The sequence below is a fragment of the Lissotriton helveticus genome, chromosome 7, assembly GCF_964261635.1.
Source record: "Lissotriton helveticus chromosome 7, aLisHel1.1, whole genome shotgun sequence".
Classification (NCBI taxonomy): domain Eukaryota; kingdom Metazoa; phylum Chordata; class Amphibia; order Caudata; family Salamandridae; genus Lissotriton; species Lissotriton helveticus.
Window position 1 is genome coordinate 85641640 of NC_136068.1, and position 13571 is coordinate 85655210.

The 13571-nt window shown below is 42.3% G+C and overlaps 1 protein-coding gene across 1 annotated transcript in view; it reads left to right on the top strand.

The window, feature by feature from the left end:
• The first annotated feature begins 2597 nt into the window (after window positions 1-2597).
• The window catches only part of SCNN1A (sodium channel epithelial 1 subunit alpha), a 125508-nt gene continuing 114534 nt past the window's right edge, over window positions 2598-13571 (top strand). Inside the window, exon 1 of the mRNA XM_078651577.1 lies at window positions 2598-2755. The gene's annotated coding sequence lies outside the window, so the exon portion shown is untranslated. The remainder of the gene's footprint in view (window positions 2756-13571) is intronic.

A 13571-nucleotide genomic window follows, 5' to 3' on the forward strand; every position in this document is an offset into this window, starting at 1 on the left:
TTATGAACTATTTAAGTAATTTAACAGTATTTAACAGTATTTTCTATGAGGTTCTTTTAAGTCCCTACCTCTATTATTTTATATGGGAGAGTGTTTCGATACCAGGGATTAGACCTGTGTGGTGCTGGACTTACTCTAACTCTAAGCTGGAGAACATTTACTACTAATTTGGGTCCTTTTTTTGCTGCTGTATCTATTAAAGAGTAATTTGGGAATAGGAAAGGGCTTACTATTTCGTGGATGGGTGCTCATCCGGTCCTAAACTGTACAATACTCCAACCTTTACTCCTCCCTTTTAGTGGTCAGTATTCTCTTTGTCCCTCCCATATTTGCTACTAAAACATACACTTAGGTGTGTAGAAACCCTGCAGTCGGGATGCAGAACAGAAAAAGATAGGCGAGGCGGCGCCAGGACCTCAAATATGTTTGTGAATATTCCCCCAGATGCATCAACAACCCATTTTGCGATTCCTTAATAGCAAAAAATACTGATTCGCTATTAAGGAATAGCAAAATGGAATGCATCAAGAAATCACTAAAAAAATAGTGATTTCTTAGAATTTCTCAATTTGAGATTCCTTAAATGCAAATAATCGCAATTTAGCGATTTCTCTATTTGCGATTTTTGCATTTGGGAGGATGCATCCCAAATGCAAAAATACCGGTCGCAAAGGGGCAGATTCTGAGAATCTGCCCCTTTGCGAGCGGATTTTTCTTTGATGCATCTAGCTGTTAGTTTTGTAATACGTATCCTAGCAAGACCAATGCAACCTTCAGTCGTTCGAAGGTGGGTAAACTAAGTAGCAAAAAAAGGAGTAATAGCAACACCTGTTATGTACAGCGCTTACACCTGGCAGAACTAAAGTCAGGACCAGTGGAATCATGCGGTTGGGAAGGACCGAATTATGTGGCAGGGTTGACTAACTTATGCGCCAAAAAGAGGAAAATTATGCGGCACAATGCAGTATCTTTTTTGGGTAGTATTATTTCCTTATTTTGTAATTATTACACATGGTAATACTGTCTACTTTAGTACAAGTTTAACAACCAAACACAGAAATAAGTAATTGAAAGCTGACCAAGTAACCTTTGAGAAAGGGCTCCCACTGCGCACGAACATGGAGCACGCTTTTAGTAACTTTTGATCCATTTTAGCAAGAAACAAACAGCCTGATTCATCATTCTCCCGTTTTGCGAGCCCCTAATAGCGATTCATAACGAATCGCTATTAAGGACTTGCAAAACGGGATTCATGTAGGAATTGCAATAAATATTGCGATTCCTACATGTTCCTTATTTGCGATTAGCTAATTGCTAATCGCTAATAAGGAATAACTCCCCATGCATTCCTATGGGCCTACAGGCCCATAGGAATGCATGGGGAGTTATTCCTTATTTGCGATTAGCAATTAGCTAATCGCAAATAAGGACACGATTTCAAGGGTGCAGGGGTGTCCAAAGGACACCCTGTAGCACCACTGAAATGTAATCTACATCGGTGTTGCGCACACACATGTCCAAAGGACATGTGTGTGTGTAACATGCAGCTTAGAAAAATTCATTTAAATGCATTTTTCTAAGTTTTTGCTATTTACCGAGAGGTCTGACCTCTCGGTAAATAGCGGCCCAAAATTGCAATTTCGCAATTTTAAAATGCTTCATGAATTGCATTTAAGGAATCTCAAATAGAGATTCCTTAACACCTTCGCCGCTCAGCACATTCCCCTGCTGTGCTGGGGGTATGGGGGATATAGAGCATTCATGACGAGCTGGGCTCGTCATGAGCGTGCTGGGAGGCTACTGCATGACGAGCCCAGCTCGTCATGAGCGTCGAAGGGGTTAAATTCAATTCTTCGCAAATGTGCGAATTCTTAAATAGCGAATTTTGCATTTGGGATGAATTGCACTCGCAAAAGGCAAGATTCTGAGAATCTTGCCCTTTGCGAGTGCAATTTAGCTTGATGAATCAGGCGTAAAGTTTTTTTTTTGTTGCTAAAATCTGCACATATTGTGGCAGAGGAAGGATTGTGTGCCAGATACTTTAAAACCACAATTATGCTAAAAAAAATATGTTTGAAAAGCCACGGCCCGGAATCCCATGATTCCAGTGGGGCCATGTATAAAGTGCTTAGAAACCGCAGAAGTGTAATATTAGATTTGATCACACATCTGTCCCTAAATGATTGCATTTGTATCATGAACATAAGAAGCTGGCTGCTTTTTTTTCTCGTTCTGGTAATTGTGTATTTATTCCCCCTCCCCCAATTTAAACGTAGTGCCTCGGGAATCCGTTCCTGAAGTAAACTCTGAACTGGGTGCAGGTTTGTCAGGTGAAGTGGCGATACTTTGGGAGGCTGTTAAATACGGGTCCCTGCATGTGCCACACAGCGGCCGCTGCCCCGTCATTAATTAGCTGCGCCGTAAAGCATTGTGGTGCAGAGTGAGCAGGTGAGCCGAGGGTGGGCAGGACCGGGTATCGAAGGGGGGGTTTCACTGCCCATTGTGGTGGAAGAGGACGTCAGAGTTCCCGGAGCGCGAGGACAAGGAGGGGCGGGGATGGAGGAGGAGGAAGAGGAGGGCTGGCTTTAGGGTTCACCGGCAGCTTAAACCAGAATGCAACCAGTCTGAACCCAAACAGGTGAGCACGGACGGGAAACACCTGAGGAGGGAGAAAGAGCGCACGGCAGGAGCAGAGAGAGGCGGCCCAGGGAGAGCCGGGTGCAGGGGGCACCGGAGCCCCTCGGGGGAGAGACAGGTGAGCTCGGGGGTCCTTACAGAGGGAGGGAGCGAGCTGAGGGCGAAAAGGATGGGGTGCGCGCGGCACGCACGGGCAGAGATGTTTTACGCATGGGTAAAGTGAGCCCTTCCAGGGCCCCCCTGACAAAGCCAGCTCTGTTCTGCAGAAACTCTTGCCCTGTCGACATTGTGGATAATTCTTTAACTTATTGTTTTAAATAGAGTTTTCCTTTAATTAACTTTTAATGTGAGTTATACGTGAAAGTCATTTTGCAGACAAACGTAGTGTTTATGTTTCATGCAACAGCCATAAGACAGTTTATTTTAGATCAAAACAGGACCTCACGTTCGAGAAATGGGAGGGTGCCACAGAGATTATTTGCAGTAATATTGGTGAGCTGCAGCCGTGTCACAATATTGAAAATATGTCTCACTATCCCTGAATCATAGATGTAAACTTATTTGAAATAGTGCGCTTGTGCACTGTCGGTGACCTGGCCAAAGAGGGCATGAAAGACCCACAACTGGATTATAAATTCACAGCTGTTCCAAACAGGGGACCCCAGAATGCATTTGGCCCAGGGCCCCTAAAATCCTTAAGATGTCCCTGCATACGGAGAGGCTGAGCAACAAGTGCACCCGTGTGGACCGGAGGAAGGGGCACGTCTTCTGTGGTGGTCTCTTGGCTTAGAAATTTAAGTTCTATCTATATATCTCTTCAAAGTACATAGATGTGGAGTTAAGTATGGTCCATTTATATTTACCTATAATATGCACTTGCCTTCACAATGTTTTGGTTTGCGATACTTGTGCCTCAATATTTTTCTACCAAGATATTTTTTTGCTGCTTGCTTTGACAGTTCACCGTTAACAATAAAATTAAGCTGATGCTGGGGTACTGAGCGAAGTCTGATGTATACAGTCTTCGGCATAGGTGCGCAGCAGGCACCCCAATACATTGGAAGAGTAAGACCATATGGAATGAGGGATGTATTTTGAAGAAGGAAATATATTTTTCCTTTAAAAATGTTAGTCAAAGGAGAAATGGAATACATTACAATGGATAGGGAATTGAAAGTAGGGTGCAGATGAAAGCCTGGGGAATGTGAGACAGAGAGCTGCTTGGGAACACTCACTGGCATGAAGGGTCGGATTGGTAACGCGGGCACTTGGGAAATGGCCAAAGGGCAGGTAGCCGAGTTCTAGCTGTGGGCTGCTTTTTTGGGGTAGCATGGGGGCTGTCTGTGCTGTTCGGATGCCGCCAGCGGCCCAGTGGGTGCCTAAGTGACCTTTCTAGAGGCAGATGGGCAGAGGTATCACTCCCTTTCTCTCACTGGGCTGGCCAGTTAATGTATGCTGATTGAGCGGGGGCCTGAGCAGAGGTGGTCTCACTTGCATTCATGTATGGCTCAGCAGCTTGGGAAAAACCAGAATTAGCCCCCCCCTGTTGTTGTGATTACTTTTCTGTCCAAGATACCATGCATTTTGTTATGTTTTGTGAGTTTGTTTTAGAGCCTAGGAAAAAATATCTGTTACCTGTTTTAAAGGAGGCTGGCTTCACACAGGTGAGACCAGCCCTGCTCTATCTTCAATCACTGAACGACATACGCATTACATTCTGCATGGCACATTTTTTGGTGGCGGCAGCTAGAACTAAAAAAATACATCAGAGTAATGGGCCCCCCTAAATGAGTTTTATCACTGTTTTTAAACTTTGTACAAAATGAATTTAATCCGCCTTTTTTATGTATAGCCTGGTAATGAACCTCATGTATGCACTGATTTGTATGATATTGTAAATAGTTTTTATTTGTCTGCAATGTTTTATCTATTTTGTATGATTTTTAACTAAATCAAATAAAGATATTTTGACTGACTGACTGACTGACTGACTGACTGACTGACTGACTGACTGACTGTATGGATCAGCAGTGTGAACTAATCTGTGCAAATTTTTAAATCGAAGTCAAGGTAATATAACATGCCCCGACCCCCTTTCTTTTCATAAAACTTCGCTGAAGCAGTGTTTTGCGGAAAGGCAATACTCAAAAGTGGCCCACTTTTTTTGGTGTGCCCTGGGCGATTTTTGATCCCAATCCAACCCTGCTGGCATGGCCTCCGATTCGGATGACATTCAGTGACTGCCGTATTCAACAGACTGGCGCCTCTTTTAGGGGACCAACCATATACAATTGAAATGCAGCACTTTCTAGACAAAGGGAGTGAAGCAAAATGATGACAAAGCGACCGCAAGGCGCACTGGTGCCGCTGCGCCTCGTCTTTGTTTAAGAATAGGATTATATAGCAGGAGCGCTGTGTTCTGTAGAGTGACAGCTATTTCCCAGGACAAGACTACACAGATTAGCAACTTGATACACTAAATTGAGAAGTAAAGCAAAGTCAGACATGCAAAGCCTAAACACCAATCACAAAGCTCATTGGCTCGGGTAGTCCCAGAGAAGTGTTGAACCTGTTGAGAATGAGAAGGGAGTTCTGAAAAGGCAGATTTTTCACATCCCACGCAGAAACGAAAAACAATTGCATTGGAATGAAATCTCTCTTTCCGCCGTGTTTTTTTTAATCCTTTTCAATACAACTTAGACTCACTCTCCATTGCTCAAAATGAACTCTTCTTTCTCTATACTAATTCACCACTAATCCTCTTTGGGTTCTGGAGTAGCATGCTACTCGCCGAAAAGCGCTTTGATGCCTCATCAGCGGTAGTAAGTGCTATATCAATACAATACAATAAAGTCGAATAGTAATAGGAGTCTAAACTGGGTTATGGATGGTTAATGCATCGTAATTCGACGATAATACAAGGATGTTGTTCCAGATCCTGGGGGCATGGATGGAAAAGGCCTGCCCACCTTATTTAGAAAGATTTATGATGATATAACGCAATCATTTACAATGCATGCCTTTACAACGCAGTTTTTACATCGCAACATCCATTAAAATGCATGATTTTACATCGCATGCCATCACAATGTATTTTTAGAAACTACATTTACAACGCATACCGTGACCACCCTACTGTTGTCCTAACAGTAATATGTATTATAAGTGTTGGATAGTATAGGGGTAAACATTACTATTCCCACTCCAGTGAGTGCAACAGTAGGGTAAATGTTGTATGGGGGGGGTAAAAATTCCTATTCCCCAACACTTACCTTATATTGCGCTGTAATGACATGCGCTGTAATGACTTGCGATATTAAGGATGTTGTGTTGTAATAGCTGCGTTGTAAAGGTAGTGTGATGTAATGACTGCGTTGTAAAGGTTGTTTCCCATTTAGACTCTGGCAGTACTCTGACATGGAGGCCAAAACTAAGCAAATGCGTACTGGAAAGGGCGTATCCGATGACTTGACACTCACTGGAATGTGTTCACCTGTAATGTGCAAATTTTACTGGCATTTATGATGGAACTGGCACAGAAACAAAACTTCCGATGGTTCACAAAGATCTCTGGCAAAGGTACTACACCATGGCATGTTTAAAGAGTGATATGTTAATTAACATGGCTGAAATTTTTTAGCAACAGAATAAAGATGAAGGGTTATATTGGTGAAATGCAGGCACACCTCTGAGACCTTTAGCACACACCTTTGACACAAGTACTCCGCCCGGTCCCTGGCATATTCGAAGACCATGATTAAAAGATGATTTACACAGAATGACACCCATGTTCCATGAACATGTGAAGCAGCATATCATGTGATGTTTGCACATTACATGAGTAGGAAATGTGAAAGTCCTTGCTGACTACTCAGTGTCATGCGTCAAATATATTTAGCACAGGTAGTTTCACAGTACCCTGGCGTGTTCCCAGGCCAGGATTACTTGTAAATGGCAGGAATCTTCCACATTGTGCCTGCTAGTTTCCGAGAGCAGGGCAGGTACTATAACATGTGACAAACCGACTAGCAGGTCACAAACATTTTTGGAAATGGTACTCTTGCAGCACCCTGACATGTTCCAAACCCAGATTAATTGACCATCTCAAATGTAGATAGTCAACCATAATGGCCAGCCATCTAACTTTCCAAAGGTTTTTTATTGTTTCAAAAAACAAATTCCTAAAGTTTGAAAATAAAAATTAATGCCCCCCACACCCTGGTTGTTTCATTAGTTTTCCTTCATGCTGTCTACCACTACCACCCCCTGCTCTCACCTGTGGAAATACTAAAGGAAGCAGAACACAACAAAGCCATCACACCCTTACTATTCGTATTTAGGGGTGGGCGTAGTTCGCGAAGTAGCGCTACACGTAGCTATTCAAAGTGCACCACGCACTATGCAAGCTACTCGTAGCACTAAGCGAACTGCGTAGTAGCATGTTCGCACTGCGCAAAATGTCGTTTTCAATGATTGCACAGTGCAGACAAGCATCCGGCACTGTGCAATCATTCAAAACGGCATCTTGCACAGTGCGAGCTGAACTTTTCTGCTGCTCGAGTAGATTTTTACTCTAGCTGTAGATTTCTCAACGCGGACTGGTAGTTTCTCATCGCGAGCATGCCCGACCACCCGCAATGAGAAACCTGACCTCCCCGCGTTGAGAATCTCGCCGGGAGGTTTATTTTCCATGCTCACGATCGGCAACTTGATGTTGCTGAACGCGAAGAAGGAAAAAGTCTTGCGAGGATGTCCTTTTGCTTGCTCGCGGTCGCCAACTTGACGTTGAGGACCGCGAGCAAGCAAAAAATGACCGATGCACTGCGCTACGCATGTTCGCACTGTGCTACTTGTAGTTCGTGTAGTGCGAAGTTGCGCAAACTTCGCAAACAACGCGAGCTTTGCCTAGGTTTATTCGTATTACTGCTGTTTGTTGTTTCTTTTTACAAGTATATGTATTCACTGATACTTCTAAGTATAGATTAACACCATGCCACAATTACCTCCCATCATTTGATTATATTGGACTAATACATTGAATTTAACTTCACAATGTTCTGTTGTTTGCCACTATTTGTTTACGCACTTGTAACACTAACAAATTATCCTAATCTTTGTGGATGATTTAATCTTTATGCTCCTTGAAGTCTTGATAAACTTTTATGATTAAAAGCATGTCTTCACCACTTCATATTCATATTTTGTGATCCGATTATGTATTCTTATCAAGCCTTGAAAAAGCATCCCAGGGAGAAACTGTAGGCAGCTATCATGAAAAAAAGACAATTTCAAAGCGAGTTCTACTGACCTGCGCCTTTATCATTCCACAAGTTGTGCTGATGCACAAACTCATGGGGTTTGCAAGAAGTCCACTGGTGAACACTGTACGTGTTACTGTCAAGGTTCACTTTTCAATAGTGGCCCAGCACAGTTCCTTCAAAATCCAAGATATATCACTAATATCTGTGGCATTACACTCTTGAGTCATCCTTGCAGGTTCAAAGAGGAAACTATGTAGAATGACTGCTTTGTTCTAAAGAACAGCAACTATTGTTCATGACCAGGAATGCAGAACAAGGGAGAATGAACACAACCAAATGGCAATAGATTATAGCAGACGGAAAATTAAAGGTGAAATACAGAAAAAAAGCATTGGCAACGTCAGTAAGTGTGGCATGGGAAGCATCCAATTGGCTTTATCAATGCCTATTTTATTTTGCCATGATTACTGTGAATCATTCTTGTTTGGGGAGCTGGCTGGCTACCAATTATATAAAAAAAAATAATAAACAGTTAAAAGCAGAAATATTGTTTGGTCTAAAAAAAACACATTGCCATAGAAGCATGTGGCATTGAAAGGAGCTACTTGGTGTGTAGATGTCCTCCTTTTAAAAGGGCAGAATGCTGTCACTCACAGTGAAGGTAGTTAATGGTTGAGGTGGGCAGACCCACTGCCCCATGCTGAATGAATACAGTGATTGGTTAGGAAAGAGTGAATGACACGAAAACAGATCTAAGGATGAAGAGAGCAGGCTGAAAGCACCTATAAGTATATTATTCGAACTATTTTAGTAAAATCAGAAAGTTGTTGGCTATTGCCAGGCTTAAACAATGAGAAATGTCACAAAGATCTGTGTCACGGGGACTCCACCAGTACACACATGTTTTAAGAGTCATGTTACATGGAGTAAGTGTACTGTTTTTTAAGATTCTGGCCAACAAATTAGAAACCTGGTGCCTTACAATTTGTGGGGAAATAAATAAATAAGAAAGTGACACCCAAAGAAAACCCTGGGACAGATTACGATATATCCCAAGTTGGGCTATGCCACCAAGGGTTAGAGGGCACCCGGGCTTTTCATGAGCAGGAGGTTAAGACCAGACCAAGCTGGGGCTTAATGAGTCTCATAGGGACCTCTGGCATCAATTGTCCTCCTCTGCCTGAAATCAGATTTCAGATTTGTGTTCTATGTACTGGTGGTGTTCTGTCCAATAAAGGCAACACTGTGCTTACTGAAGTCCAGATTCCACATAAGCTCCTTGAAAAGTGTTCTCCATATTGTAGTTTGTGAGATCAGAGGTTGAATAAAGTTTAAATGACCCCTTTCACCCCTAGAGAAATTGATTGGCTTTCTCCCTGAGTACACACCTTCTTCAAACCCTACTACATTGTCTACAAAGTGATAAACTCGAGCATCTCACCATGTCCGGCAACATAGACCAAAGTAATGGGTAGACTTTATAATATAATAGCAAGAGGAGCTTAGAGGGAATAACGGGTACTATTAGGGAAAGCCCTCCACTCAATGAGATTCAATCCAAAAGATTCCCTGTACCCAGGACTCAAGTTAGCAATTATCTAACGGGCATGAGAACATTCTCCACTAGAATCTTCTATTGTAAAATTCGGGATATACCTCTACTGAACTCTATGTTTAGGTATATATTGTCTCTAATGCCCCACTGTCCCAACCAAACACTTTGTTTGTGAATACTAAAAAGGGGGGTTTTCCTTCAGGAATGGTCACCTATGATGAGAAAGGGGCTGAGTATTTGGTAAACATCTGACCAAATTTCCCCGAGGGTGTTCGCCCGTGAGGTGCCTTCCTCTCCGCCACACATTTTTTCTGTTTCAATTGTGTATGTATGGCCTCATCTAGGGCTGACATCATAGGTTGCGCCGAGTTGAATGTATAGTGAACCCCCCACAAAAAAACCTTTTTATTATTCACAAACAAAGTGTTTGGTTGGGACAGTGGGGCATTAGAGACAATATATACCTAAACATTTAGTTCAGTAGAGGTATATCCCGAATTTTACAATAGAAGTTTCTAGTGGAGAATGTTCTCATGCCCGTTAGATAATTGCTAACTTGAGTCCTGGGTACAGGGAATCTTTTCGATTGAATAGACTTTATAATACCCTGCGGTGGCAACATTGCTAGGGTGTAGGCCAGAAAGTACACTAGAGAGAACAGAAGTTTTCAGGCCTTCTTCTAAAGCACAGAGAATATCTGAAATTATAACAGATTCTAGCTACTGCAAGCTTTCTCCTTCTTTCACTTCAGCCAATGGACCCTTCTCTTAAAACCCTAGCACATCCCTATGTAACATCCTTTTTCTCAGGATTCAGAAGTATCCTTATCTTGAGACTCTCCTTACATCCTATACAGTTAAAGATTTCCTTCCGTTGGCATCCAATTGGATCCCTTCTTTTCTTCTGTATCCCATCTCGTGGATGTCTCATGACGACGTCCACATGTCCATTCTGTAAATCACTGTACATCCTTCTGTGGCTTTGAAACTAGGCTCATGCTTTATACAACACAGTTGATTGTCACAATATCACGGTTCAAAAAATTGACCCACAATAATATTGACTCTAGAAGCTTGACTTTCGCTATATTGTCAAGTATGTGTGGATAAGCGTAGATTTACTATTATTTATCTTGATGGTGTGTATATATATATATATATATCTTATCCTGGAGAGGATGTTGTTGCAAGTCAGTATTAAAAACTCAATATTGTGGTAGAACATCATAAAATATGTATTAGTGTTTCATCACCATTTCTCTTCCCCTTCCTCCTTGTAATGCAGGTGTGTACATACGTGTCTTAAAAAAGTAGGTATCATGCTAGAGAACCCACATATCATGACTCCTTGGAGCGGACCTGTGCAAAGGGCCATTGAGATATATTCAGGGTTTATTTAGTGTGTCACTTGTCATTTTCCTTTCCCTTATCAGGAATAGTGTTGCTAATAGGTGTGACCTTGGCAGGGGAAACAGCTGTCACCTTCAACCCACTTAGTGTGCCATACAAACCCAATCTTTGAACATGAAAGGGTGATCATAGAGGAACATATTTGTGCTATAGCTTACGTTTTTCACGCATGCCAATGTTTACATTCTTATTCCCCTTTTATTTAATTGTCATTCTACTGTGTGCCGCCGGTCATGGAACGTAGGTATCCTTCTATAAAACCCAGGTCTCATTCCAAATCTCTTAGAAGATGTCTTGGTACTCGGGGAGTTTCTGTGTCCCAGGTTTCTAGATGGTCTCTGTGGGCCCGATTCACAGAAATAACTTAAGACTAAATCCTAAACTTACTACTTTTGGTATTTACAAAAGTTAGGATTTTGTCTTAAGACAGACTTAAGACAAAATCCTAACTTAAGTCTGTCTTAAGACAAAATCCTAACTTCTGTGAATACCAAAAGTAGTAAATTTAGGATTTAGTCTTAAGTTAGTTCTGTGAATCGGGTCCTACATGTCAGTTTAGTTGCATTACCATTTTAGTCGCTTGGCTTTCTTTTGTGTGGGTCCTTCTTGGAAGAGGACTTTCAGTTTATTGAAAACATCTGTCATTCCAAGGATCTTTGGGCCGGATGTACTAAGAGACAGGTAAGCTCACAAAACGTGGTCACAAATAGTGCTCAGAATTTTTGCAACCAGCCTCTGATTTTGTGATGCAACTTATGAACTAATATGTCACAACAAAAAATGGTTGTAACTAATATGTTGCATCTCAAAAATGGTTGCTATATAAAATGGCAATTGGGCGAGTACTTCACTTTCATGCCCCATCCTAACTGCAAATTGGTATGTGTCTAATAGATACCTAAAAGCCATACTTAGGGTGCGGAAACTGGGATTTTGTGAATCTCAGGGTTTGCATTCGCCAAATGGTTTTGTGCATCTGGCCTTTAGTGATGCAAGTCAGAGTCTTACTGTCACGGTTGTTGTTTCTTTTTATTGTAAAGTATTGCTACTCTATTCTGTCTGTCGAGGAGTTATGAACACACCAGCATGTCACTTAAAAAAAAAAAAAAGCAAGAATACTTTGGGAGCACCTGTACTGAAGATATGTGTGATAAATCTCATAGTTGCATCACTTTTGCCTTCACAATCCCTTCTATTCTTTGTGACTGAAGTCCTGGTTTAGAGTTCGGTGGATGGATTTCTTTGTCACAAACATGATTGATGTTCCATCTGTGGTAATACAAGTGCCATTGGATATAATGCTCATGTAATATCGCAGATGGGATATCTGTTACGTTTGTGACAAAGTAACCCATTCACCGAACTGTAAATCAAGCTCCGAGTCTTTGAAAATAGCCTTCAACGCTAGAACACAACTATCATTCCCATAATCGCACTCTTAGGACATTACGGAGTACCCAGGGAGTGCCTCACTAGGTAGAGAGCCTGGGGTTATTTACTAAAGTTTTGCAGAGCTGCTTATGTGGCGGAAAAGACTGTAAAGCGTTGCCTCAATTTACAAAGCATAATAAAAGCCCAGGGGCTCGGTGCAAAACTGCACAGCACCACAATAGCACAGTGGAGTAGTGTGGCTCGCTGGTTAGAGGCGGCAGACCCGGTAGCAGAAGTCGGCCCGGGACCAGGGTTCAATTCCCGACGCGGCAGGGTCGTGGACTTGGGTCAGCGGACTCTATAATTCTCGCTTCGGTGCTTACTCTAATCAGGGGTTCCTCTCGGCAACTCTGGGCATTAGCTTGCCTAATCTCCACAACGGCCCCATCAACTCCTGGGATGCCTGGCTCCACCTTGGGGACTCCCAGCAGGGACCATCCCATAGGGAAAGCCAGGACGGGTTCCCCAGAGTTATACAGCGCCAGGATACCTACGGACGGGTAGCAGTGCGCTTTACAAGCTCAAATACATACACAATACATACATACATAGCACAGCCAGTAGTATACAACCTTCAAGTGTATTCTGCCTCAGTCACTTTTACCCGGTGTTTCCCCTATTGTTTTATATCCTTTGTGTCTTGTTTATTGTTTTTTATGGAGGAGAGCCTTCATTCCATAGAACACAGCTGTTGTTGCCCATAATCACATACTTAGAGTGTGTTGGGGGTATCTCATATGGATTTGCCTTTGTACTACTTTGTTGTACATCTTACAGTCATTTAGCTTTCTATTCTGAAATTCCACACATCCCAGGGCATCTGGAGAGGACCTATGCTGAAGATGCCTGTGGTTTGTCACAAGTGTTTGTCTACATGCCCCTTTTAATTTTACTTCCTGGTTTCCATGGATGGACTTGACATTCTGATTGATGTCGAAACTAAAACCGTTGTCATTCTCAGGGGTAGTAAGCGCTATATAAATGCAATTATTTAGAATACATACAACAGTCCCTCTAATATCACTCTTATAATGTGCAATAGAACTCCGTGAGTGACTAAGGCAAATATTTTTAGGTCTCGCCTAGGCAGCGTATGCGCTGTCTCTTCGAGACCTGCTGTATCCACTCTGTGGGATGACATTCCTCCCATTGCTTTTGATTAGTTTCTTCGCGTATCCTTCCCAAAAGCTTGATTCTTTCTGGGTAATCTGTGTTTATGTGTCCTTCTGGTGTCTCTTGCTACCTCACAAGGATCCGTGGCCTATTATTTGTATCCTT